The sequence below is a fragment of the Lithobates pipiens genome, unplaced genomic scaffold (genome assembly GCF_037356315.1).
Source record: "Lithobates pipiens isolate NorthernLeopardFrog02 unplaced genomic scaffold, aLitPip1_a1.2 Scaffold_23, whole genome shotgun sequence".
In the NCBI taxonomy this organism is placed as follows: domain Eukaryota; kingdom Metazoa; phylum Chordata; class Amphibia; order Anura; family Ranidae; genus Lithobates; species Lithobates pipiens.
The window spans coordinates 42572341-42598153 of NW_027507785.1; the positions used below are offsets into that span (position 1 = coordinate 42572341).

Here is a 25813-nt window from a genome sequence, read left to right on the forward strand (position 1 = left end):
TTTTCGGACCTAGAAATAGAACATGGTTCACATCTTTCCGCCGGAACCAGTTCCTATCAAGAAAACCATTTGTATGCTATTCCGACGGACCAAAAATGACGTAAGGGCAGCTATTGGCTACTGGCTATTGAACTTCTTCCTTTTTCTAGTCCCGTCATAAGTCATCACGTTCTAGACGGTCAGACTTTGGTGTGATTGTGTGTAGGCAAGTCTGTTTCGGCGGAACTCCGTCAAAGTCCTTCGGAGTTCTGCTCGTGTGTACACGGCATTAGCCCTGGTTCACATCGGTACATTCTGACATGTCAAATCGGCGGCAGTTGCCGGAAATGGCACCGTCCTAATCGGTGCAATGCTGCATTTGCGGCGCTGCACCGATTTCAAAAAGTGGTTTCTGTACTACTTTTTGCGAACTCCATTGACCCCTTAGCAGAAACCTTGCAGACGCCTAAAAAGTTAATTTGTGTCATGCTCCTGAGTTTGTCAAATGCCTTTTTGCCCTGAAACTATACAGACGCCACCAAATGGGAGGTCAATCGATGCTCAAGGGAACTCTAGAAACCTTTGGGTACCATGGAACCCTGGTTGAGAATTGCTGCTTTAGACTGTAGGACCAATCGGCTAGTATTTGATGAAACTTGCTGGCCACAAAAGACCTGAACAAGAGTGGGTTATATATAGAGTATCTCACAAAAGTGAGTACACCCCTCACATTTTTGTAAATATGTTATATCTTTTCATGTGACAATGAAGAAATGACACTTTGCTAAAATGTAAAGTAGTGAGTGTACAGCTTGTATAACAGTGTAAATTTGGTGTCCCCTCAAAATAACTCAACACACATCCATTAATGTCTAAACTGCTGGCAACAAAAGTGAGTACACCCCTATCAACACTCACCAGCTCTGCACCTTGTAAACGCTGCAAAAATGTGTATTCCAACCAGATGGAAATCCGCTGAACCCCCAACCATCGTGGATTGGTTCGAACGATAAAGATAAAGTGGCAGAAATGGAGGATTTAGTTCACCAAGCCAAAGACACGTCTGCCAAATTCAGGAAAACTTGGTCTTGCTGGTATCACTTTGAAACGCCTGACAAATATGCTCTTGTCATAATGGTACTTGAAGGGAACGTTATGTCAGGAGGAGGAAAAGTTTACCCTTTTCTTAGGTCACCCCTTTCCCTCACTTATCCTTCCCTATCTTTTGTATACGCATAACACACTGAGTTAAGCTAACACACTCCCACATAAAATACAGTTTCAAACATCACCTTCTACTGTTGCCAGGTATCTTCCCCCCCCCCCCCAGTAAACTGGACCCGCTATAGCTTTCCTCTCCCGAGAAGAACCTCTCTAACATTGGTCCCCTCCCACCCTACTGTCCAAACAGGATCTCCCCATTGATTCATATCTACCTACCCGAACATGACATAGACCCTCTAAATTAACCCAATAAATGTGGATTGCTAGTGGTCCGGCGACCGTAGTCCCACAGGAATTTACTTGCCTTAGAGACTTTAGACACATAATCAATGGAACTCCTTATCATACACCCATCCAATAACATACATCCTTCAATAAAAGGGGAAGCATGACACTCGCCCCCAAATACTGTTGGGGCTTCCTAAAACATGCACCCTCAACCAATACAGATATATAACGATAAGTCACCTAGACGTACGAGGGCTCACAGCTACCCCAACAGTCTAGTGCACCATCTGGAAAGGGAAAAACTCCAGTTTGATAGTCGAATACAGTAACTGCGATGTTTATATATATATATATATATATATATATATATATATATATATATATATATATATATATATATATATATATATATATATATATATACACACACACACCTGGTCGCTTTCAGGGCAGAGGGCCCATTTTGTTCATCATTTTGTTGTTTCTTTCCCAGTTATTATTCCACACTACTGGAAAAAAAATGGAATACTCCCAATCTTATCTCATCAATTTGTAACAATGCATTGTGCGACAAGTTACACACTAGATAATTGTATTCCTACTATGTATTTTATCTGTTATGTGGAAATAACTTTGATTTTGGAAAAAAAAAGTGAGTACACCTCTAAGTGAAAATGTCCAAATTGGGCCCAATTAGCCCTTTTTCCCCTCTCCTGTGTCATGTGACTCGTTTAGTGTTACAAAGTCTCGGGTGTGAATGGGAAGCAGGTGTGTTTTTAAATTTGGTGTTCTCACTCTCTCATACTGGTCACTGGAAGTTCAACATGGCACCTCATGGCAAAGAACTCTCTGAGGATCTGAAGAAAATAATTGTTGCTCTACGTAAAGATGGCCTAGGCTATAAGAAGATTGCCAAGACACTGAAACTGAACAGAACAGGCCTTGCCATGGTCCACCAAAGAAGTTGAGTGCACATGCTCAGCATCATATCCAGAGGTTGTCTTTGGGAAATAGACGTATGAGTGCTGCCAGCATTGCTGCAGAGGTTGAAAGGGTGGGGGGGGGGGGGGGTCAGCCTGTCGGTACTCAGACCAAAAGCTGCAAAATGGATGGCATGGCTGTCATCCAAGAAGGAAGCCTCGTCTAAAGATGATGCACAAGAAAGCCTGCAAACAGTTTGCTGAAGACAAGCAGACTAAGGACTTGGATTACTTGAACCATGTCCTTTTGGTCTGATGAGAGCTCAGACCAAGATAAACTTATTTGGTTCAGATGGTGTCAAGCGTGTGTGGCGGCAACCAGGTGAGGAGTACAAAGACTGCCTACAGTCAAGCATGGTGGTGGGAGTGTCATGGTCTTGGGCTGCATAAGTGCTGCCGGCACTGGGGAGCTACAGTTCATTGAGGGAACCATGAATGCCAACATGTACTGTGACATACTGAAGCAGAGCATTAACTCCTCCCTTCGGAGACTGGTCCGCATGGCAATATTCCAACATAACGACCCCCAAGTACACCTCCAAGCCGACCACTGCCTTACTAAAGAAGCTGAGGGTAAAGGTGATGGACTGGCCAAGTATGTCTCCAGGCCTAACCCTATTGAGCATGTGTGGGGCATCCTTGAATGGAAAGTGGATGAGCAAGGTCTTTCCACTCCTCCATGATGACATCACAGAGCTGGTGGATGTTAGAGGACTCCAGTGGTAACCTGTGAAGCTCTGGTGAACTCCATGCCCAAGAGGGTTAGGCTGGATTCACACCTATGCATTTTTAGTGCTTTTTGCAGATTTGCACTGTGGTCCATTTTAATATTGTTTCCTATGGATCGCTTTCTGTAGCGCAAATCTTCAAAATGCAAAAAGCACTAAAAATGCATAGGTGTGAATCCAGCCTTAAGGCAGTGCTGGAAAATAATGGTGGCCACACAATGACACTTTGGACTCAATTTGGACACTTTCACTTAGGGGTGTACATACTGGAGCGTTTAATAAAAGACCACATCGACGAGTTCTTGCTGAACAAAAACACTTTAAGCAACAGACAACATGGATTCATGAAAGACAGAAGTTGTCAGACAAATCTGATTTCTTTTTATGAGGAGGTAAGTAAAACCTTGGACAGAGGGGTGGCGGTGGACGTGGTATACTTGGATTTTGCAAAAGCATTCGATACAGTTCCCCACACACGGCTCATGTGTAAGGTAAAGTCTACTGGTTTGGAAATATCAGTTTGTAAATGGATAGAAAATTGGCTAAAAGACAGAATTCAGAGAGTAGTGGTTAATGACTCTTACTCTGAATGGTCTAAGGTTATCAGTGGTGTACCCCAAGGTTCAGTGTTGGGACCCTTACTTTTTAACATCTTTATAAATGATATTGGGTCTGGGATCAAAAGTAATATTTCTGTCTTTGCAGATGACACCAAGATATGCAGTGGAATAACGTCTTTACAGGATGTCTCCAATTTACAAGCCGACCTCAATACACTGTCTAATTGGGCGACTATGTGGCAGATGAGGTTTAATGTTGAGAAATGTAAGGTTATGCACTTGGGGCCTAAGAATATGCATGCATCATACATGCTAGGGGGAGTACAACTGGGGGAATCCATAGTGGAGAAGGATCTGGGGGTTTTGGTAGACCATAAGCTCAATAACAACATGCAATGCCAAGCTGCTGTTTGCAAAGCGAGCAAAGTCCTTTCTTGTATTAAGAGAGGTATGGACTCCAGAGAAAGAGATATAATTTTTCCCCTGTTCAAATCATTAGTAAGACCTCACCTGGAATATGCCGTTCAGTTTTGGGCACCAGTTCTCAAAAAGGATATCGGGGAACTGGAGAAAGTGCAGAGAAGGGCAACCAAACTGATAAGAGGCATGGAGGAACTCAGCTATGAGGAGAGATTAGAGGAACTAAATTTATTCACTCTTGAGAAGAGAAGATTAAGGGGGGATATGATCAACATGTTCAAATACATTAGGGGTCCATATAGTGAACTTGGTGTTGAGTTGTTCTCTGTACGGTCAACCCAGAGGACACGGGGGCACTCTTTACGTCTAGAGGAAAAGAGATTTCATCTTCAAGTACGGAAAGGTTTCTTCACAGTTAGAGCTGTGAAAATGTGGAATAGACTCCCGCCAGAGGTGGTTCTGGCCAGTTCAGTAGATTGCTTTAAGAAAGGCTTGGATACTTTCCTGATGGTACATAATATAACTAGGTACTAACATAGGTAAAGTTGATCCAGGGAAAATCCGATCGCCTATTGGGGGATCAGGAAGGAATTTTTTTTCCCCTGCTGTAGCAAATTGGAGCATGCTCTGCTGGGTTTTTTTTTCGCCTTCCTCTGGATCAATTGTGGGCATAAAATTGGGTATCTGGATTGTACGATTATTTTTTATTTTATTTATTTGTTTGTTTTTAAGGTTGAACTGGATGTCTTTTTTTCAACCTGACTAACTATGTAACTATGTACTCATTTTTTGTGTTGAGTTATTTTGAGCAGACAGCAAATTTACACTGTTATACAAGCTGTACACTCACTACTTTACATTGTAGCAAAGTGTCATTTCTTCAGTGTTGCCACATGAAAAGATATTGGGATTTTATGTGATGGATCAACACAAAGTGGCACATAATTTGTGAAGTGGAAGGAAAATAATCTTCAAAACTTTTTACAAATAAATATCTGATCAATGTGGCGTGCATTTGTATTCAGCACCCCCTAAATCAATACTTTGTAGAACCTCCTTTTTTTGCAATTACAGCTGCAAGTCTTTTTGGGGATGTCTCTACCAGCTTTGCACATGTAGTGAGATTTTTGCCCATTTGCAAAATAGCTCAAGCTCTGTCATGTGGATGGAGAGCGTCTGTAAACAGCAATTTTGAAGTCTTTCCACAGATTTTCAATTGAATTTAGGTCTGGACTTTGACCAGGCCATTCTAACACAGGAATATGCTTTGTAGCTCCTGTATGTTTAGGGTTGTTGTCCTGCTGGAAGGTGAACCTCTGCCCCAGCCTTAAGTATTTTGCAGACAACAGGTCTTTGTATAAGATTGCCCTGTATTCAGGTCCATCCATCTTCCCATCAACTCAACTCTGACCAGCTTCCCTATTACTGCTGAAGAAAAGCATCCCCACAACATGATGCTGCCACCTCCATTTTTCACAGTGGGGATGGTGTGTTCAGGGTGATGTGCAGTGTTTCGTTTTCCACCACATATATTGTTTTGCTTTTAGGCCAAAAAGTTCAACTTTGGTCTCATTTGACCAGAGCACCTTCTACATGTTTGTGTCCACCACATGGCTTCTAGCAAACTGTAAATGGGACTTCTTGATTTCTTTCAGCAATGTCTTTCTTCTTGCCACTCCTCCATAAAGGTCAGATTTGTGGAGTGCATGACTAATGCCGCGTACACACGGGCGGACTGTATGGCCTACTTAGTCCGCCGAAACACATTTCAGCGGACAGTCCGCTCGTGTGTGGGCTTCAGCGGACTTTTTCAGCGTGCAGTCCGGCGTACTAAGTATTTCGGATTTTTCGAAATACTGTCCGTCGTACTCGCATTTCGGCGGACAATCCGCCCGTGTGTATGCCAGTCCGCCGTACTTTTGAAATGAGCGGACTTTTCCCGCCCGGAGAAAAGTCTGCTCATTTCGAGCGGGTATCCAGGTAGGCGGGGCCCGTGAAGGAGACGTCGCTGGCCCCGCCGCCTGGTATGGACTTAAAGGGGAACCCCAACGCCGAAAAAAATCGGCGTGGGGGTCCCCCCCAAGTCCACAACAGACCTTTGTCCGAGCACGCTACCCGGCCGGCCAGGAAAGGGGAGCGAGCGAGCGCCCCCCCCCCCTCCTGAGCCGTACCAGGCCGCATGCCCTCAACATGCCCTCACCCCAAAGCACCTTGTCCCCATGTTGATGAGGACAAGGGCCTCTTCACGACAACCCTGGCCGTTGGTTGTCGGGGTCTGCGGGCGGGGGGCTTATCGGAATCCGGGAGCCCCCTTTAATAAGGGGGCCCCCGGATACCGGCCCCCCACCCTATGTGAATGAGTATGAGGTACAATGTACCCCTACCCATTCACCTGTAAAATAAAAGTACAAAAAAAACACAACACACGAGATAAAATACTTTATTGCACAGCTCCGGGGGTCTTCCGTCTTCGGGGGTCTTCTCGCCGGACTCCTCCGCTATCTTCTTGTAGCTCTTTTGCTAGCGGAGGAGCCCGGCTTTCTTCCTCACCGCCGGCCTCTTCTCCCGACTTCGGGGGTCTTGTCCCCCTCTTCGGTTCTTCTGCCGGGCCACCGCGCCTTCTTATAGCTCTTTTACAGGCGGTGGCCCGGTCTTCTGTCGCCGCCGCCGCCTTCCCTCCTCCTCCTCCTCCTCCTCCTCCTCCTCCTCCTCCTCCTCCTCCCGGAATGCCAGGGACGCACTGCGCGGCCACTTATATAGGGACAAGGGGCGGTGTCACATGGGTTGGTGTCACATGGTGACCCCGCCCCCTTACGATGTCATAGTCCCCATGTGACCAACCCATGTGACATAAAGCCATGTGACACCGCCCCTTGTCCCTATATAAGTGGCCGCGCAGTGCGTCCCTGGCATTCCAGCCGGAGAGATCGTCGAGGCAACATCTCCTGGAGAAGAAGAAGAACGGAAGGCGGCGGCGACAGAAGACCGGGCCACCGCCTGTAAAAGAGCTATAAGAAGGCGCGGTGGCGAGGAAGAAAGCCGGACTCCTCCGCCAGCAAAAGAGCTACAAGAAGATAGCTGAGGAGTCCGGCGAGAAGACCCCCGAAGACGGAAGACCCCCGGAGCTGTGCAATAAAGTATTTTATCTTGTGTGTTGTGTTTTTTTTTTTTTGTACTTTTATTTTACAGGTGAATGGGTAGGGGTACATTGTACCCCATACTCATTCACATAGGGTGGGGGGGCCGGTATCCGGGGGCCCCCTTATTAAAGGGGGCTCCCGGATTCCGATAAGCCCCCCGCCCGCAGACCCGACAACCAACGGCCAGGGTTGTCGGGAAGAGGCCCTTGTCCTCATCAACATGGGGACAAGGTGCTTTGGGGTGGGGGGGCCGCGCGGCACCCCCCTTCCCCAAGGCACCCCCCATGTTGAGGGCACGCGGCCTGGTACGGCTCAGGAGGGGGGGGGCAGTCGCTCGCCCCCCTTTCCTGGCCGGCCAGGTAGCGTGCTCGGACAAGGGTCTGTTGTGGACTTGGGGGGGGGGGGGGACCCCCACGACGATTTTTTTCGGCGTTGGGGTTCCCCTTTAAGTCCATACCAGGCGGCGGGGCCAGCGACGTCTCCTTCGCGGGCCCCGCCTACCTGGAGACGCGCTCGAAATGAGCGGACTTTCCTCCGCGTGTGTGGGCGAGTCCGTTCATTTCAAAAGTAGGGCGGATAGTATGGCGGACTTAGTACGCCGTATTAGTCCGCTCAAAAAGTGGTGTGTGTGGTCAAGTCCGTTCATTCGAAAGTATGACGGACTGTCCGTCGGATTGTATGACGGACTAAGTAGGCCATACAGTCCGCCCGTGTGTACGCGGCTTAATAGTTGTCCTGTGGACAGATTCTCCCACCTGAGCTGTGGATCTCTGCAGCTTCTCCAGAATTACCATCATGGGCCTCTTGGCTTCTTTGATTAATGCTCCCCTTGTCTGGCCATGTCCAGGTAGGTTTGCAATTGTTCCGTACTCTTTCCATTTTTGGATGTTGGATTAAACATTGCACTGTGAGATCTTCTGTGGGCTTCACCAAACGGCTGTATTTATACTGAGATTAAATTACACACAGGTGGACTCTATTCACTAATTAGGTGATTTCTGAAGGCAATTGGTTCCACTAGATTTTAGATGAGTACCAGAGTAAAGGAGGGTGAATACAAATGCATGTCACGCTTTTCACATATTTGTAAACAAATTTGAAAACAAGTTATCATTTTCCTTCCACTTCATACTTATGTGCCACTTTATGTTGGTCTATCACATAAAATACATTTAAGTTTTTGGTTGTAACGTGACAAAATGTGGAACATTTTTAAGGGTATGAACACTTGTGCAAAACACAGTATATGTCAGTTTTTAAAGTTTGGGTAAATCCAGGCACTTTTTCATTGATCTGGACGTGAAAGACTCTTTGCCGAAATTAACTTCATTCCAAAAGTGTATGTCTCCAACAGACCACCCCCAGATCGATACTTTTTATTGTATTTTTTTTATATCTGTACTTTGCTTAGTAATTGATTTGCATCACTTATTCAGCAGAACATGAATTAAGAGCTGATGTGCACAGAGGGATTTTGGATGCCTCTAAAAACCTTAGCAATAACTCTGACTCTTATAAACCAATTCCAGGAACACTGCCTCTGAATCAGCAGGTTCTATTGTTTTGTAACTTAAGAAATTTGTTCTGATCACACGGGAGTGCTGAAAATACTGTATTCGGTAGCATGAATGCTATATAAACTATAATAAAATCTTCAAGTGACCAATGACATCACTGAGAATGAAGCCTATCCATTCACTAGAAATCACTGGGAATGCAGCCCATCAAAGCACTGGAGATCAGTGACATCACTGGGAAAGTAGCCTTTCCGTTCATTGGAGATGGGTGATCTCGCTGGTAAGGTAGTCTATCGATTCACTGGAGACTGGTGCCATCAATGAGAAGGTAGCCTATCCCTTCACTAGAGACCAGTACCATCACTAAGAATGTAGCCTAATCATTCAATATAAACCACTGACATCACTAATATTGTACCCTATCCATTCACTGGAAACTTGTGACATCATTTAGAATATAGCCTATCCATTTACTGGAGATTAGTGACATCACTGAGAATGCAGCCTATCCATTCGCTGGAGACCAGTAACATCCCTGAGATTACAGCCTATCTGAGATTGCAATTTATACTTTTACTGGAGAGCTGTGACTTTGCTAAGAAATGCTAAAAGGTTTGCAGAGCATGCTGGGCTTCCTAACAAAGCGCCACATCAACGTCCTCCTTTTAACATCCTCACTCTGAATAAAAATTCAAATGACACTGTGTGAGCTAGCAGAGGGGGTGGATTGTGTCCCTCCTCTGTTTTGCTTGTGTTGATATGTACTGAGAACAGCAATAAGTAGCAGAATACTAAATGGTCTAGGCTGTTCACAGCAAAGTTGTAAAGTGGCTCAATTAAATTTGTGGAGAGTACCCTCATGTGCACCACCTGCAGGCTGCTAGTAGTATTGGTTAATCAGTGCAAGTATGTCAGTGCAACTTTTTATTTTTTATTTTTTTTGCAGTACTTATTTAAAGACTTTGCAAACACAGAAATATTCAAACTCATCTGCAGAAATGCACTTTACTCTTATTTTCCTGTGAAAAATGCTCTCATTGGTATATTTAACAGGCCAAAGCAAATGACAAGTTCATTCTTGGGGTTTACATACACTAGAAAATCCACCAATCCTTAAATTTGGTGTCTGCATTCGTTTCTTTTGTGTGTGTTTTTTTTTTTTTTTTTTTCTTTGGCTTTTGTTTTCCTTTATGGTGATCTGGCCAGTGAGTTATTTTATTTTGCATTTTCTTAAACAAACCAAGCTGTCCAGGCACAGTGCCAATTAGAGGGTTGAGACAAACTATTTACCACCGACTGGGTGCTTTCAAAGGTCAGCTTTTATTCATATAGTTAAAAAAAATAAAAAAAGAGCACTGTGGGATGGAAAGGAGCGTAAATATAAGTACCTGGCCAGCATCAAAACTAACCGCTGCTTTGCCCTGTATGGGCAGTTCATCTGTGCACTTTTTAAAGGGAAATGAATAAAGTAGAAAACTTTATTTGGGGGCAAAATATACTGGATTGATTTATGATTGATTTATTCCTGGTATCTACGCCTTTGGTATCTTTTACAAAATTAACACTTTTTAAAGTGAAACTAAATTCTGCTTAAAAAAAAAAAAAAAAAAAAAATCTGTTCATGTTTTTATGTATTAACTCAAAAAAGTCCCTTTTATAATCCTCTCAGCCTTCTTCTTCTTTTTTTTTTTTTTTTTTGCTGCTGTAATCCTCTGACTTCCTGTTAGTGGCTTTGTGCAATCTCCTCCATGGTCTCACTGTATGTAGGAAAGTAGTCACCTTGCTTGATCTCGAGATGGGCTATGCCATACAGCAGTGCCCATGACCGCACTGAACATGCACTGCTCATTTTAAATTTTTTTTTTTAAAAAGGCAGTGAAGGGAAAAATTAGAGGTTTAGGAGATCACGAGGACAATAATTGGAAGCAACAATTTGATTAAAATTTTAATTAAAACCATTATGTAGTATATGTGTATGGACTATTTTTTTTTTTTTTTTTGGGAGAAGGATATCTTTTAGTGTCACTTTTTAAGATGGTCATGCACTAGTAGATATTTCTTTAGGTCCTGTAAGTTTCAAGGTGCGGCCTCCAGTAAGGTTGCACCAATACCGTTTTTTTTGAGTCCCAATTTATGTTTTGCCAGCATGAAGTAATTGGTACAATAAATATTAATCAAGGGTGGTTACAGATTCCCTCTATCTATTGCACCTATGTATTACCTTGTCTATTCCTATAGTTAGCTAGTCTATTAAAACTCTGAACACATGTTTCTGTTGATATCACTATAATACAAGGTTAGCTACAAAACCAAGCACACTGCCATTGTTCCGTGGTCTAGTTCTGAAGCTCACATGCCCATTGTAGGTGTTTTTGGCCGTGGCCATGGGTCAGCATGGGTACCCTGACTGGTCTGAGGATATACAACCTACTGCAGTGCTAATTTTTTTTCTGTTTTTAACACAACTTCAGGGATAAGATGTTTACTTGCTGTTCCTAATATATCCCGCCGACTCTCAGATGCCATTGTAACAAGATAATAAATGTTATTCACTTTACCAGTCAGTGCTCTTTATGTTATGGCAGATCAGAGTATGTGTTTGTGTAGGTGTATATGTGTGTGTGTGTGTATGTGTGTATGTGTGTGTTTACTGATTAAAAAAAAAAAAATGGTTATTGGATAATATTGCATGCAACAATGAAACTCTACACAAATGGTTAACTGCAGTGCAATGTAGTCTTGTTGGCTGGTGCTGGCAGCCTATCAAAGCAGAGACAGAGGACAGCCAGCAGAATTGTGTAATAATAACACAGCTGAGGTCTCCTTCTTACATAGCGCCTGCTGCTGCTGCTGGCCAGCAAAGCTCCCTGGAAATCTCAGGACAACGGCAGTCCGAGTCCACATAACAAGACCCATCACCGCACAGGTACTAGCTCAAATCTACTTAACCCCTTTAAAAATGCCTTTTTTTAAATATATAAAAAAAAGTTATTTCCTCAATTTAAAAAGGGATATTCTTTTTTGTAAGGATATTACATGTGTGTTTTTAAGTTAATTTCTAAATTAGTATTCTAGGTTGGTTGCTTATTTATTATTCTATCCAATAGATTCTACTAGTTTATTAGCTTGTTTTAAAGTTAATGTAAATGTATTAATTAGGATTCCTGTTGGAATGTGCATTGTGTTGCATTTGTCAGTAATATCTTAATTGCATAATTTCTGAATATTACTTGTATCTTTTGAAACCTTAAAACGGTGGTCACCTCTTCCTCTATTTTTATTTTTTATTTTATTTTTTTTTAACTGCCAAGATGTTCCAAATTTATGTTGACAACAATGATCTTAAGTGTTTGTTTTAAATTCAACAACCACTTGAGGTGCTTAAAACTTTTTCTAAGCAAATGTCTGTTTTTCAAAATAATTGGATATCAATTGCATGTGGTTTTATGATGTGTTTGTACTCTTGCTTTTATGTTTATATTACAATGGCTTCAGCCGGCGGAGTGAGATTCCATAGCAGGTGGGGTAGAGCAGAACTACTGGTTTGCTCCCTAAAATAATAATTCAGCTTGTTACCCCAGGAATTAAGGTACCGCAGGCTGATAATTCTTATACAGTGACATCTGATCATACTGATAAAACTTTAATGAATTTACACGGAAACATATAGTATTCTGAGCAATTACTATCATTTTATCTTCACAAACATTTTTAACTACCTTCCTTTTTACACGTTGCTTATAAACATTTCTGTTAAAAAGAGAAAAAAATGATCTACTGCGTGTGTGTGTTTGTGTGTTTGTGTGTGTGTGTGTGTGTGTGTATGTATATATGTGTATATGTATATATATATGTATATATATATATATATATATATATATATATATATATATATATATATATATATATATATATATATAAAAAATATAGAGAGAGATATACATACACTATGTTTTTGTTTTTAAAAGTATTGTGACACCTGCCTTTACACGCATATGAACTTTATTGGTATCCCAGTCTTAGTCCGTAGGGTTCAATACTGAGTTGGCCCACCCTTTGCAGCTATAACAGCTTCAACTCTTCTGGAAAGGCTGTCCACAAGGTTTAGGAGTGTGCCTATGGGAATGTTTGACCATTCTTCTAGAAACGCATTTTTGAGGTCAGGCACTGATGTTGGACAAGAAGGCCTGGCTTGGAGTCTCCACTCTAATTCATCCCAAAGGAGTTCTATCTGGTTGAGGTCAGGACTCTGTGCCAGGCCAGTCAAGTTCCTCCATCCCGAGATCGCTAAATGTCCTTTATGGAGCTTTGTGCACTGGTCCAAATCATTTGGTGGAGGGGGGATTATGGTGTGGGGTTGTTTTTTAGGGGTTGGGCTTGGCCCCCTAGTTCCAGTAATGGGAACTCTTAAGGCATCAGCATACCACAATATTTTAGACAATTTCATGCTCCCAACTTTGTGGGAACAGTTTGGGGATGGCCCCTTCCTGTGCCACCATGACTGGACACCAGTGCACAAAGCAAGGTCCATGAAGACCGTGATGAGCAAGTTTGGGGTGGAGGAATGTGCCTGGCCGGTACAGAGTCCTGACCTCAACCCGATACACCTTTTGGGATGAATTAGAGCAGAGACTGCAAGCCAGGCCTTTTCATCCAACATCAGTGCCTGACCTCACAAGTGTGTATGTGTGTGTGTTTATATATATATATATATAATGCAAAATATTGGGTGGGTTACTTCTACTGATCCTATGGTACTTCGTGTAGAGATCAGTGTCAAGGTGGCCTCCCAATTTCCCACCAATATCCAATATAAAACGCAACGGGACACGATCTCCAATGCAAAATATTTATATCAAATGCTCAGGCTTCATGCCTGATGAAGAGTATGTGTGTGTGTGTGTGTGTGTGTGTGTGTGTGTGTGTTGTATATAATATACACACACATGTAAATAATGTGTGTGTGTGTGTGTATATATATATATATATATATATATATATATATATATATATATATATATATATATATATATATATATATAATGTATATGTGTAAAATATATATTCCTTTATCAATTTTATTTTCTTTGTGAGAGACTATTTATCATGTAGTGTGTGTGTGTGTGTGTGTGTGTGTGTGTGTGTGTGTTTGTGTTTGTTTGTTTGTTTTTTTTATCTGACCATCTGCTGGATATTTTTCAGATTCAATAATAATCATTTTTGCAAGTTCCAAGTTAGAGGCATCAAGTAAAATAAAGCTTCAACTACATATTTTCTTGGGAAGTAGCGTGTTTTGTGATTTCTGCAGAAAATGTTGCTGTAGCCGTCTGTTTTATTGTTTCATATTCTAAATTAAGTAAAAAGGACAGTAACAAAGTTGCATTACATGAGATTTGTCCTCTTATGGTCAGTCTAATTTTCCACTTTAGTGGAACACTCAAAACCTCTCTCTGTATTTAGCTATTACCTAGGCAGTTTGTATTTAAAATAATTTTATTACAATTGAACATATCGGAGACATATAAAGGAAAACTTGGCCAATTTTAACATTTTTAATAATTGTATAACAAAAAAAAAGACAAAATTATAACACATTTTAAATCTATATGTGTTTAATTGTGGTGATTTATAATGTATGACAAGGTCTCAATACTGGGCAAACCTCACCTGAGATTTGCAGAGGGTAGAAAAAACTCTCAAAGGGAACACTATGGGGGGTTATTTACAAAAGGCAAATCCACTTTGCACTGCAAGTCCACTTGGAAGTGCAGTCGCTCTAAATCTAAGGGGTAGATCTGAAATGAGGGGAAGCTCTGCTGATTTTATCCAATCATGTGCAAGCACAAATGCTGTCTCTTATTTTCCTTGCATGTCCCCCTTGGATCTACAACGACTTTACTTCCAAGTGCACTTTCAGTGCAAAGAGCAGTTGCCTTTGGTAAATAACCCCCTATATGTTTTTATTCAATATTTTGCTGTTTATATACACTGATTTGTTTCAATATTTATTACATAATATTAAAAATGTATATGGCCTCTTTCACACTGATGTACCGTTCAGGCCCGCCTGTCAGTTTTTCAGGCGGACCTGAACGGGTGCTCCATAGAGCTCTATGGAGCGTCGGATGTCAGCGGTGACATGTCCGCTGACATCCGACCCGCTCCGATCTGAAAAAGTGTAACGGAGGAAAAAGCTATTTTTCCATCCGTCTGCGGATCGGATCGGGTGACGACGGGCACTGCGGTCCGTCGTCATCCGATCTCCCATAGGGGAGAGCGGCGCTGTGACAGGTCCGTCCCTGCGCAGTGTGCAGAGACGGAGCTGTCATCTCCCTGCTCAGCGGGGATCGACGGAGTGATCCCCGCTGAGCAAACGGATATCCACGGGGCGGATCAGAACTGATCCGCCCCGTGTGAAAGGACCCTAAGTGGAAGTTCAGTCTAACACAAACTATACTTGAATCTTCTCCTACCCCCATTTTAAGCCTTTTCTATCTACCCTGTGAAAGTAATGATCTGTATATTTACCGAGTCTGGTCACATGATCAGGCCATAGTGCCAGCTACAGTGTACATGCAGGACCTAAGCATAGTATGTTTAATGTGGTTGTAAACTGCAGCTGTTGTCGAGGGGGGGGAAAAAAAACACCTGCAAGGTAATGACATGTGCTAGTATGCATCACCTTGGAATAATGCCCTCCAAGCGCTGTACTGTCACCGCTGAGAGGGCTGACCTCTTCCCTGGTGGTTCTTCCCGATTCACGTGCTCTGGCTTTGTGATTGGTTGGAGCCCTGATGACATCACTACCACACATGATTCCTGCATGAAGCTCTGAAGGTCCAGCAAGGTATGCTGGACCTTCAGCGCGCATGCGCCGGTGATGTAACTGGCTGCATCCAGGTTGAATATCTCCTAAATGGTGTACATTTAAGAGATATTCATTTTTACCTACAGGTAAGCCTTCTTATAGGACAGTAATGGCAAACCTTGACACCCCAGATGTTTTGGAACTACATTTCCCACAATGCTCCTCTACACTGCAGAGTGCATGAGCATCATGGGAAATGGCGAATCTTGCCATGATGCTCATGCACTCTGCAGTGTAGTTTAGCATAATGGGAAATGTAGTTCCAAAACATCTGGGGTGCCAAGATTTGCCATCACTGTCATAGGCTTACCTGTAGGTAAAAAATGATCAAGCAAAGTTTACTACCACTTTAAGAATTGCATAGCCTATTCTAGGACAGTGATGGCGAACCTTGGCACCCCAGATCTTTTGGAACTAAATTTGCCATGATGCTCCTCTACACTACAAAGTGCAAGAGCACCATGAAAAATGGCGAACCTTGGCACCCCAGATGTTTTGGAACTACATTTCCCATGGTGCTCTTGCACTTTGTAGTGTAGAGGAGCATCATGGGAAATGTAGTTCCAAAAGATCTGGGGTGCCAAGGTTCGCCATCACTGTCCTAGGATAGAACCCCAAACCGGTTCAGATTTAAGAGTGGATGGAAGAGAAAAGGGAGCTTGTCTGGTTTGCATAAAGACCCCCTTAAAGAGTAGTAGTATACATGGGCTGGTTTTGTCTAAAGGAGAGCACTAAACCCAACGGGCAAACTAAATGGCTTTAGGAATTTTATGTTCATAAATTTCCCAGGAAAAGCTCTATTGGGGTGGGTTAGTTTTCTGTATTAGAGGAAAATCTGCATATTGCAAAAGTCAAGGGGGAGGTTCAGTGGAAAGCCATTTACTAAAGGAGTAGGGACGTTTCACCTAGCAAAGTGAATATTTGCAATTAGGATGAAACTGTGTTCACATTGGATGCCTAATTGAGGTAAATTTAAAATAAAATGGAATTTTGACAGCAAATGATTAGATATTTAAAGTGAACACAGTTTCACCATAATCGGAAACAATCCTTTGAAAAATTAACACACTTTACTACTTTAGTAAATCAACTTTGTTGTCTAGTTGAAAAAACAAAATGTGAAAACGAGTCTCATATTTCTGATCTTCATCTGATGAACCCTCCAAAAAAATTAGAATCTCAAAATGAAATTGATGCATCACTTTCTGTGATCACAATTTTTACTTTGATTTGCATCCAGAGTCATCCACTTATTCTTGAGATTCTGTTTGTTTATGGGGTTTTCTGCTGTTTATCTGGATTACAACATCTTTTAGACATGAGAAAGATCAAAGGCTGCGTTGTATTTCATCACATCTGTGTAAATCCTGCATGGAATATCACGATAAACAACGCATTCCTTGGAATGTTTTGTCTTTGTGGTCACTGTGTTAATTAGTGTTCAGGCTAATGATGTCATTTTTAGAAACGTTCTGAATTGCCTCAATTTTACATCGGTGCAGCAGGTGAATTGTGTAGCTTTTAGATTTCTAGATCACCAACAAATGTACAGTGCCAGTTTTATGTGAAAATTGAAATCTGTACTTTTTGAAGGGGACCGATCATTCGAAGCTGCAACAAGTAATGGTGTGTATGTCAGAATGACTGGACCAGAGTATTTGGAGTAAGGAAAAATTCCCCAGTGTGTCCATGCATTTTTTTTATTTATTTTTTTCTCTTGAGTTGTCCGTCCCGGCAAACCTACATCACATTTTCTGGCTACCAATCATTAAATCTTGCATGGTAGCTGCCTAAGCGACCTAGATTACATTCTCTGGCTACCAATCATTTAAATCCTGCATGGTAACTGCTCAGGTAACCTAGATCACATTTGCTGGCTACCAACCATTAAATTCTGCCTTCTAGTGAAATAAGAGGACCAACATGTTGCAATTAAAGTGGAATAAACTCCGCAATTTTTTTAAAATTATTAATAAATGTGCCCCCAGGAGCTTTATGCCATAATGTGCATAATAGCATGTTAGACCAAACTAAATTCCCCTTGAGTGGACTTTTAAGGCACTGAATTTATATGCAGTAAAAAAAAATTGTATTTAATAAATGGGTATTAGTAAAACCTTTAAACCTAGAATGTACAAATTGTTGTCTAAAATTACACCAAGAGAAAATGGAAAATGATAGGATATGATTCTTTCATCCGACGCGTTTCAGAGCATAAACATCTCCTTCAGGGATGTTTAGGGAATATGATTTTATGTCTATAATATAAATATAAGAAATCAATCGTAGAACAATGATAATATATTGCCTAATTATAATACATGTGCGTCACTTGACAATTTCATAGCCCACTCCTATTTCAATGGTGTCACAAATGAGCATTCCATGTTCATTTTAAAATCAAAATAAAGAACACAAGTTCCAATTTCATAGCTACGTAATATGATCACCTTGCATTTTTTTTTTTTTTTTTTTTTTGGATCTTGTGGGGACAGTGAACAACAGAGAACACTAAGGGCGAATGTTGGACAGGGACCAACAATCATAAATTAGTAATGTTTATTATACAGGATTTATTTAGCTCCAAGAGTTTGCGCAGCGCTTTACAACATGGTAGCAAACAGTACAGTTACAATAAAATTCAATACAGAAAGGATCAGAGGGCCCTGCTCGTTAGAGCACTCAGTCTAGAAGGGAGGGTCACGTGGAACAAAACGTAAAAAAGCTGCGAGGGATGATCAGATGGAGAAAATTAAACTAAAGTTGTTAGGTGTGGGTAGGATAGGCTTCTCTGAAGAGAAGGGTTTTCGGGGATCGTCTAATCACTAATAAAGTAGAAGATAATCTGACAGATTGGGGTAAGGAGTTCCTTAGGATTGGAGAGGCTCTGGAAAAGTCCTGGAGGCGAGCAAGGGAGGAGGTGATGAGGGAGCTAGAGAGTAGTAGGTCTTGAGACCGAAGACAACAATTAGGTTGGTATTTTGAGACTAGGTCAGTGATGTAGCTGGGGCAGATCCATGATCCATGATATGACTTGCAACCAAAAGGATGTATGGCGCTTCATACAAAATTTCAACCAGAGAGGAACAGTCCAGGCAGCTTCTGGCTATGCACTCAGTATAGAAATTCCATAGTGCTCTTTGGTACCTGTATCATGAATGCCCCTTGTGCATTTGTGCATGTGTAAAATAATTTTTAACAAATAGTTTAATAAAAAGAAAACCATTTAACTTAGAAATGCAAACGATAAAGTGCTCCAAAACTCTTGATGTCAGGAAAACACATCCGTAGTGACTCATGCTTATAGCAGAGGAACAAAGTACCAGAGGGAAATTACACTTAGTGCTCTGGATTGAGTCAAATACACACTATAGAGAGATGTGCTTTTTTTTTTCATATTTCACATCTGAAGTTATGAACTACTAAAAGATGCTGCCTGAGAACCTGGTGTTTGGACCCTGCACCCTTCTCCTTCCACCTCCACCTGTGGTAAAATACTGCAATAAATATTCAAAAATACACCCCCCTAGACTGAGCCTGAACCTTTGTGGTTATGCTCTGGAACTGGTACCTGGTTCTGAGAGTAGAGGGAAACAATTGAGCTGCTTGAGTTCTAATGGGTTAACTAGATTGCAAAAAATAACTTTCATAGGAGAAGCATGAGATTAGTATGGGGCATTAGTATGAGGCAAAGCGGGACATTATAGCTTTGGGTGTTTCAAGTCCACAGTTTACATAATCTCCTTTTAACTATTCTTGACCTGTTCTTGTGCCAGACATTGGCCTTGTCTGTGTTAATCTTTAAAATAACAATCACAATGGGGGAACGGAGTAAAATATAAAATGTAAAGTGACAGTACACAAATAATAATCAAATATAAAGAACAATAAATTCAATAAACTAACCTAAATGGTGTTATTTACAGTGCCTTGAAAACGTATTCACACCCCTTGAAATTTTCCCCATTTTGTCATGTTACAACTGAAAACATAAATGTGTTTTAGGTGATAGACCAACACTTTTTTTTCACATTTATTTGTAAAAAAAAAAATGTAACAATTATCCTTTTCCTTCCACTTCACAATTATGTGCCACTTTGTGTTGGTCTATCACATAAAATCCCAATAAATACATTTGTTTTTGGTTGTAACATGACAAAATGTGGAACATTTAAAGGGGGGCATGAATAATTTTTCAAGGCATTGTAGGTTAGTTTATTTCCGAAAAAAATAAATAAATAAATAAATAAAATAAATAAATTTTCACATAATACCTAACTTTAACTGAGTTATCAATTTTGCCAACAGCAAACCAATCAGCTTTGCTGATGGCAAAATCAGTTGCGCTGAAATCTCATTTATCCCTAATGATCACGTCTGACTGTAAACTTGCGAGATCGCGTTTGTTTTTTTGTTTGTTTGCTTGTGTGATCCCAGTATTGACAGGTACTCTTATAGGATCAGGACACTGTAAACCTCAGCTCAGTATTACATTTGCTCAGCTGTGTAAATCCACAAGTATTTTGTGTTTGTTTTTAATACAGTATTTCCTTTGTGTTGGGCTGTAATCAATATTGGTTATTACAGCTTCCAGTGATCCAGCATTGTGCGCAGTGTATAAAGTCATTACACATGGCAGCAGGTGTCTGGCATGGCACGGTAGTAGTCATTATAACATGGGAATTCCTATCACACCATGTTAGGAGCTCAGCACACTTGAGGAGAAACAATTGTTGTATTGGTTAGACAGAAAGGCAAGTTATACAAGTACGGTATATCTAAAGCTAAAACTTTTTTCTCATTGGGTAGGGTAGGAAATGGTTAAAACCCTGTTTTATTTTCTTCTGGCATATACACTCCCTGGCCACTTTATTAGGTGCACCCTGCTAGTACCAGGTTGGACCCCCTTTTGCCTTCATTCTTCGGGGCATAGATTCAACCAGGTGTTGGAAACATTCCTCCAGAGGTTTTGGTCCATAGTGACATGATAAAATGGAGAAATAAAGAAAAAAAGGAATTCAAAGAAAACCTATGGTTGGACTTTAAAGGCACAACAAACACTGTGAGTACAAAAAAAAATACTTAATATTTATTGAAAAAATACATAAAGTATAATGACCAGAGACATAAAAGAAATAATAAAAGTTGACATATACAGATAAAAATCAATACGTGATGTGAGCCCTAATGCATCTACGCGTTTCGTTGTACACTTCTTCAGGACACATATGGGGTTCAGTGGTTGCAAAGAGGAGAGGGATCTCACTATCTTGCAAGAGGGTCACAGAAATACGTATTCGTCAATTAGTGATTAGACAAAAAATGGTTTCCAATAAAGAAAAACATGCGGAAAAGCTCAGGGGCAAAACTGCTCAATACAGCCGAAACACATAGAGGCCAACTGTGGGCTGATCATCATAACTTTATTGAACAGGGGATATTAGATGGAATATGCCATGGACCATGTGGTACACATCAAAGAGGATCCTTGGGTCACAAAAAAAGCCAACAAAATAGACGCCTGGCTGTCTATCCAATATGGGGGATCTGGATCCAAGCTACCATCATCTCAAACAAATAAGTATATGGTAGTATCACAGAAATCCCCTGGGAGAGAGTGAAACAACTCTTCCATAGATGTATTTGGGCTCACATCACGTATCCATTTTTATCTGTACGTGATGTTTATTATTTCTTTCAGGTCTCTGGTCATTATACTTTATGTATTTTTTCAATAAATATTAAGTCATTTTTTGTACTCCCAGTGTTTGTTGTGCCTTTAAAGTTCGACCATTTCCTCAATATTTGCAGAAGAGGAATTTGGGTGCTTTTTCTTTGACATGATAAAAACATGCAGTTGCTGCAGATTTTGTCAGTTGTACATCAATGTTGCGAATCTCCCATTCCACCACAATCCAAAGGTGCTCCATTGGATTGAGATCTGGTGAATGTGGAGGCCATTGGAGTACAGTGACCTCTTTGTCCAGTGGGGAGATGATTGGAGCTTTGTGACATGATGCATTATCCTGCTGGAAGGAGCCATCAGAAGATGGGTAAACTGTAGTCATAAAGGGGTGGACATGGTCAGCATCAATACTCAGGTAGGCCGTGGTGTTTAAATGATGCTCAGTTGGTACTAAGGGGCCCAAAGTGTGCCAGGAAAATATCCCCCACACCATTACACCACCACCACCAGCCTGCACCGTTGATACAAGGCAGGATGGATCTAAGCTTTCATGTTTTATGCCAAATTCTGACCCTACCATCTCAATGAATGTCGCATCTGAAATTAAGACTCGTCAGATTAGGCAACGTTTTTCCAATCTTCTATTGTCCAATTTTGGTGAGGCTGGCGAATTGTAGCCTCAGTTTCCTGTTCTTAGCTGTCATGAGTGGCACCTGGTGTTGTCTTCTGCTGCTGTTGCCCATCAGCTTTAAGGTCCGATGTGTTGTGCATTCAGAGATGGTATTCTGCATACCTTGGGTGTTACAGGGCACTGTACAGACGCACAGCATGCATGTATTCCATTGTTAGTCCAGCCTTACCTGCAGAGGGCATATTCTAGAATCTGACTCTGTTCAGTCACCACACCACCAATCAAAACCCACCTCTGGTATACAAACTACACAATACAGACATGCTGTGTGTCTGCACAGTGTCCTGTCCCTCTGAATGGCCAGCCAAAGAATGGAAAAAACTTTGACCACACGAACACAGATCAGCTTCTATGCTTTGTGTGGTCAGTTTAGAACAAGGAAGAAAGCTGACTGGCAGGACATGGAAATGAGACTATGATTTATAAAATTCACATATGTGAACACACAGGAAAAAAAAAAAAAATATTTAGGGTAATGTACACTTTATTCCCAGCAAACAGTGGGGGTTATTCTGCAGCAACAAAGTAGGGTTCCGCAACATGGGTAACGGGTAAGCATTTGCATTATTTTTGAGTATGAGTTTTAGACCGTGTGTGTGTGTGTGTGTGTGTGTGTGTGTGTGCGTGTGTGTGTGTGTATGTATGTATGTATGTATATGTATATATATGTGTGTATATGTATGTATACATACATACATACATACATACATACATACATACATACATACATACATACATACATACATACATACACGTGTGTGTGTGTGTGTGTGTGTGTATATATGTATATATATATATATATGTGTATATATATATATATATATATATATATATATATATATATATATATATAATAATCTCCGGGTCAGTTTGAAGACTACAATTTCCCATTATAATTCATATCTGGTTATCACAGATACCAGGGTGCCTTGACGAGGCTCTGTGGCTTACGCATGCATTTGCAAATGTGTGCAGACTAAACCCCCGCTTTTAACGCATACTGTTAGAAAATGTATTTGGTTTTCTGCAGGCTGGTGGTAAGTTAAGCTTGGTTTTTTCCCTTGGATTTATCCTTGGCCTTGTTTAAGCCTGTTGGCCTTCAAAGGCTTCTTACTGCGATAGCCAGCTATAGATGGGAGCAAGTGGCGTTTTGTATCGCATATCTGATCATCCCATGCATTATAAGGTGTGCGCGTCTGCTGCTTCATTTTCTGCTATCAGCATGAATCTCTTCTAACAAGTTTTCCTGGCACCAAGAGAAAATAGATGACGGGAGGGACCTCCATCTGTTTGAAAGCCTTGTCCCTCCCCTCATGAAGCTCTGCACAGTGTGATTTCAGCTCTCCACTCCCATTTTTCTGAACGCTCAGACAAGATTTATAAATTCTGAACTTTGAATGGATTTACAGAAGAGTGGACCACAGATAAACAGGTACAACTTCATGCAGGAGGATTGGTTTCATCTGTGTATCCCCTTAAACCAGTTACTAAGGGGATACAACCCCTTTAAATCCACCATGAACCTCTATAACAAGTGTGACAAACCGAACTGTGACAGAGGCCCTTGGAGGGGACTGCAGGCTAGCCTCTTGATACTGACTATGGGCCCTGGCTTTTATATGTTGGTGGCTGTTTAGCTATGATAATTATATTTCTGTTTACAATTTGTATTGTTAGGGTAATGTGATCAGGAGGGGAATATCCTCCTGTGGGGTATAAAGTATGTGTCTGAGTTTCAATAAAAAGTCAGTCATCCCTTTGGATTTTACCTCATGTTTTGTCTGTGTACGATGTTTGGGGTAAAAAGGGCTGCTGTTAACACTCGGTCTGATCGGAACGGTTTGGAGGGCAGGAGGCACTGGTTGGCGGAAGGATGCACTTAATCGGGGTGCCAAGCGGTTCCGTCACAAGGTGACTCTAAGAATAAATAAATAATAATTGTAAGACATCAAGGCTGTTAGAATAACAAAACGTACCTTTTCCTGGCAATGACCTAAAATTAACATGAAAGTCTTCCAGAGAACACTTTGTAGAAATTGAAAGGACTATGTGCAGTAAACACAATGGGGTCTGTTTATATAAAATAAGCACAGCTATTTGTCCAGTGAAACTGGGTGCACACGATTTCTGTGTGAATTTACCAGCATTCTTGCATTTACTAGCATTCTTGCATTTATTTGAAAGTTGTTTGTTTTTTTGTTTTTTCTCGCAATGTATAAAGCTGTTAGGGTAATTTTCTCTTCTGATCACGTTCTTTCTGGAACATCGAATGTTCATAGGGCTGTTTCTCTTAGGTTTGAATGTTCTTAGATAATTTTCTCTTAAGACTAAAGGTTCTTACAATACGTTGCATCTAGTACTGCTGGGCCTCTCATGTATGCTGGGTGTTTAGCCCTGGTGGATGACATTTTTTATCGGGGAAAACAACTTGGCTAGGGTATAGGGATTATGGGATGCCCAACTTGATTTGAAGAACAGATGAGGACAAACCTCCTTCTCTATGTACAAAAAGGATGAAGATGCTGGACTGTACCCTGGAATAATTGCAGTCTCAATGGATCAGTGGCAAATTTCTTTACGAACTAGGAGCTCTCTGTCCCCTTTAGTAAAATAGCGCAAAGTCCCAAACTGTATGCAGGAGTTTAGCTCAATGATGTCCCTGAAAAATAGGCTATGTCTGGCATTCTCTCCCCTTGTATGCCTCTGGGTGTGTTGAGGTACTCGCACTGTCCTTTTCTACCCACTGCACTGGCCAAGATTTCTGTTTAGGCATCCACCTGCTCAGATCTTCCCATGCCAGCCAGGATGTCTTCTGCACAATACCCAAAAGTAATGGTGATCCCTCACTTAGGCTTCCTCTTCTTCTTCCTTTCCTCAGCTCCAGCCTGGAGGCAGAGATCCCAGACCCGGGGGTCCCTCCCCCCCCCCCCCCAGGCCACACGACCGCAACCTCAGCACTCCATCTTCCACCCAACTCCCCTGCTGCTCAGGCACCACCAAATATAAAGGCTGATCCAACCACTCTGCCAGTGCATTATGCCTGGGGATGGCAGATTCCCTCAAGCATGCAGATCTGGCCTCCTACCCTCCGCCCACTAACTTCCAGAAGCTTTTCCAAGCTTCTAGAACCAGTGGGAGGCACCAGAGACCTGCCCTGCAGAGCCCTCCAGCCTGACCTGAAGTAACCCGACCCATTTGGAGACTCGCACAACTACCATGAGTCAACAAAATAAATGTGCCTACACTAGTTGTACACTAGAGGGTGTTGCGGATGCATAGTGCCCTAAACATTAGTAAAACTCTAGCTGCAGTAGCTGTCATTCTCCTCAGGTTTTTTTTTTTTTTTTTTTTTTACAGGCTGCTGGCAGTGGGGCTGGATGGTGCGCCTGTGCCTTCTACCCGCACCTAAATGCTAGAGTCTCCTGCAGTAAGGCTAAATGCCCAATGTTTATGGGGCCTATTCAACAGAATATATTTAACAGAAATCTATACAATAGCATGTATAATAATTAGAGCAGAACAAGTTTTGCTGTTAGACTGCTAGCAGACAGGCTCTCTATTGCAGAAGAGACCTGCAATAAGATGCATATACTTATTATTATACTTATTATTATTATTATTATTATTATTATTATTATTATTATTATTATAATACAAGATTTATATATAGCACCAACAGTTTGTGCAGCGCTTAACAAAATGAAGGCAGACATTACATTAGTTACATTACAATTTGGTACAAGAGGAATCGGAGGATCCTGCTCATTAGAGCTTACAATCTTAAAGGGAGGG

The 25813-nt window shown here is 41.5% G+C and overlaps 1 protein-coding gene across 2 annotated transcripts in view; it reads left to right on the forward strand.

Moving 5' to 3' along the window:
• Positions 1-25813, forward strand: part of P2RY6 (pyrimidinergic receptor P2Y6) — a 152168-nt gene that overhangs the window by 77785 nt on the left and 48570 nt on the right. Inside the window, exon 1 of one of the 2 annotated variants that reach the window (XM_077451471.1) lies at positions 11582-11702. The exons of the other annotated variant lie outside the window; for it this stretch is intronic. The gene's annotated coding sequence lies outside the window, so the exon portion shown is untranslated. Of the gene's footprint in view, positions 1-11581; positions 11703-25813 lie in introns of those variants that run through there. 2 annotated transcript variants of the gene reach the window in all.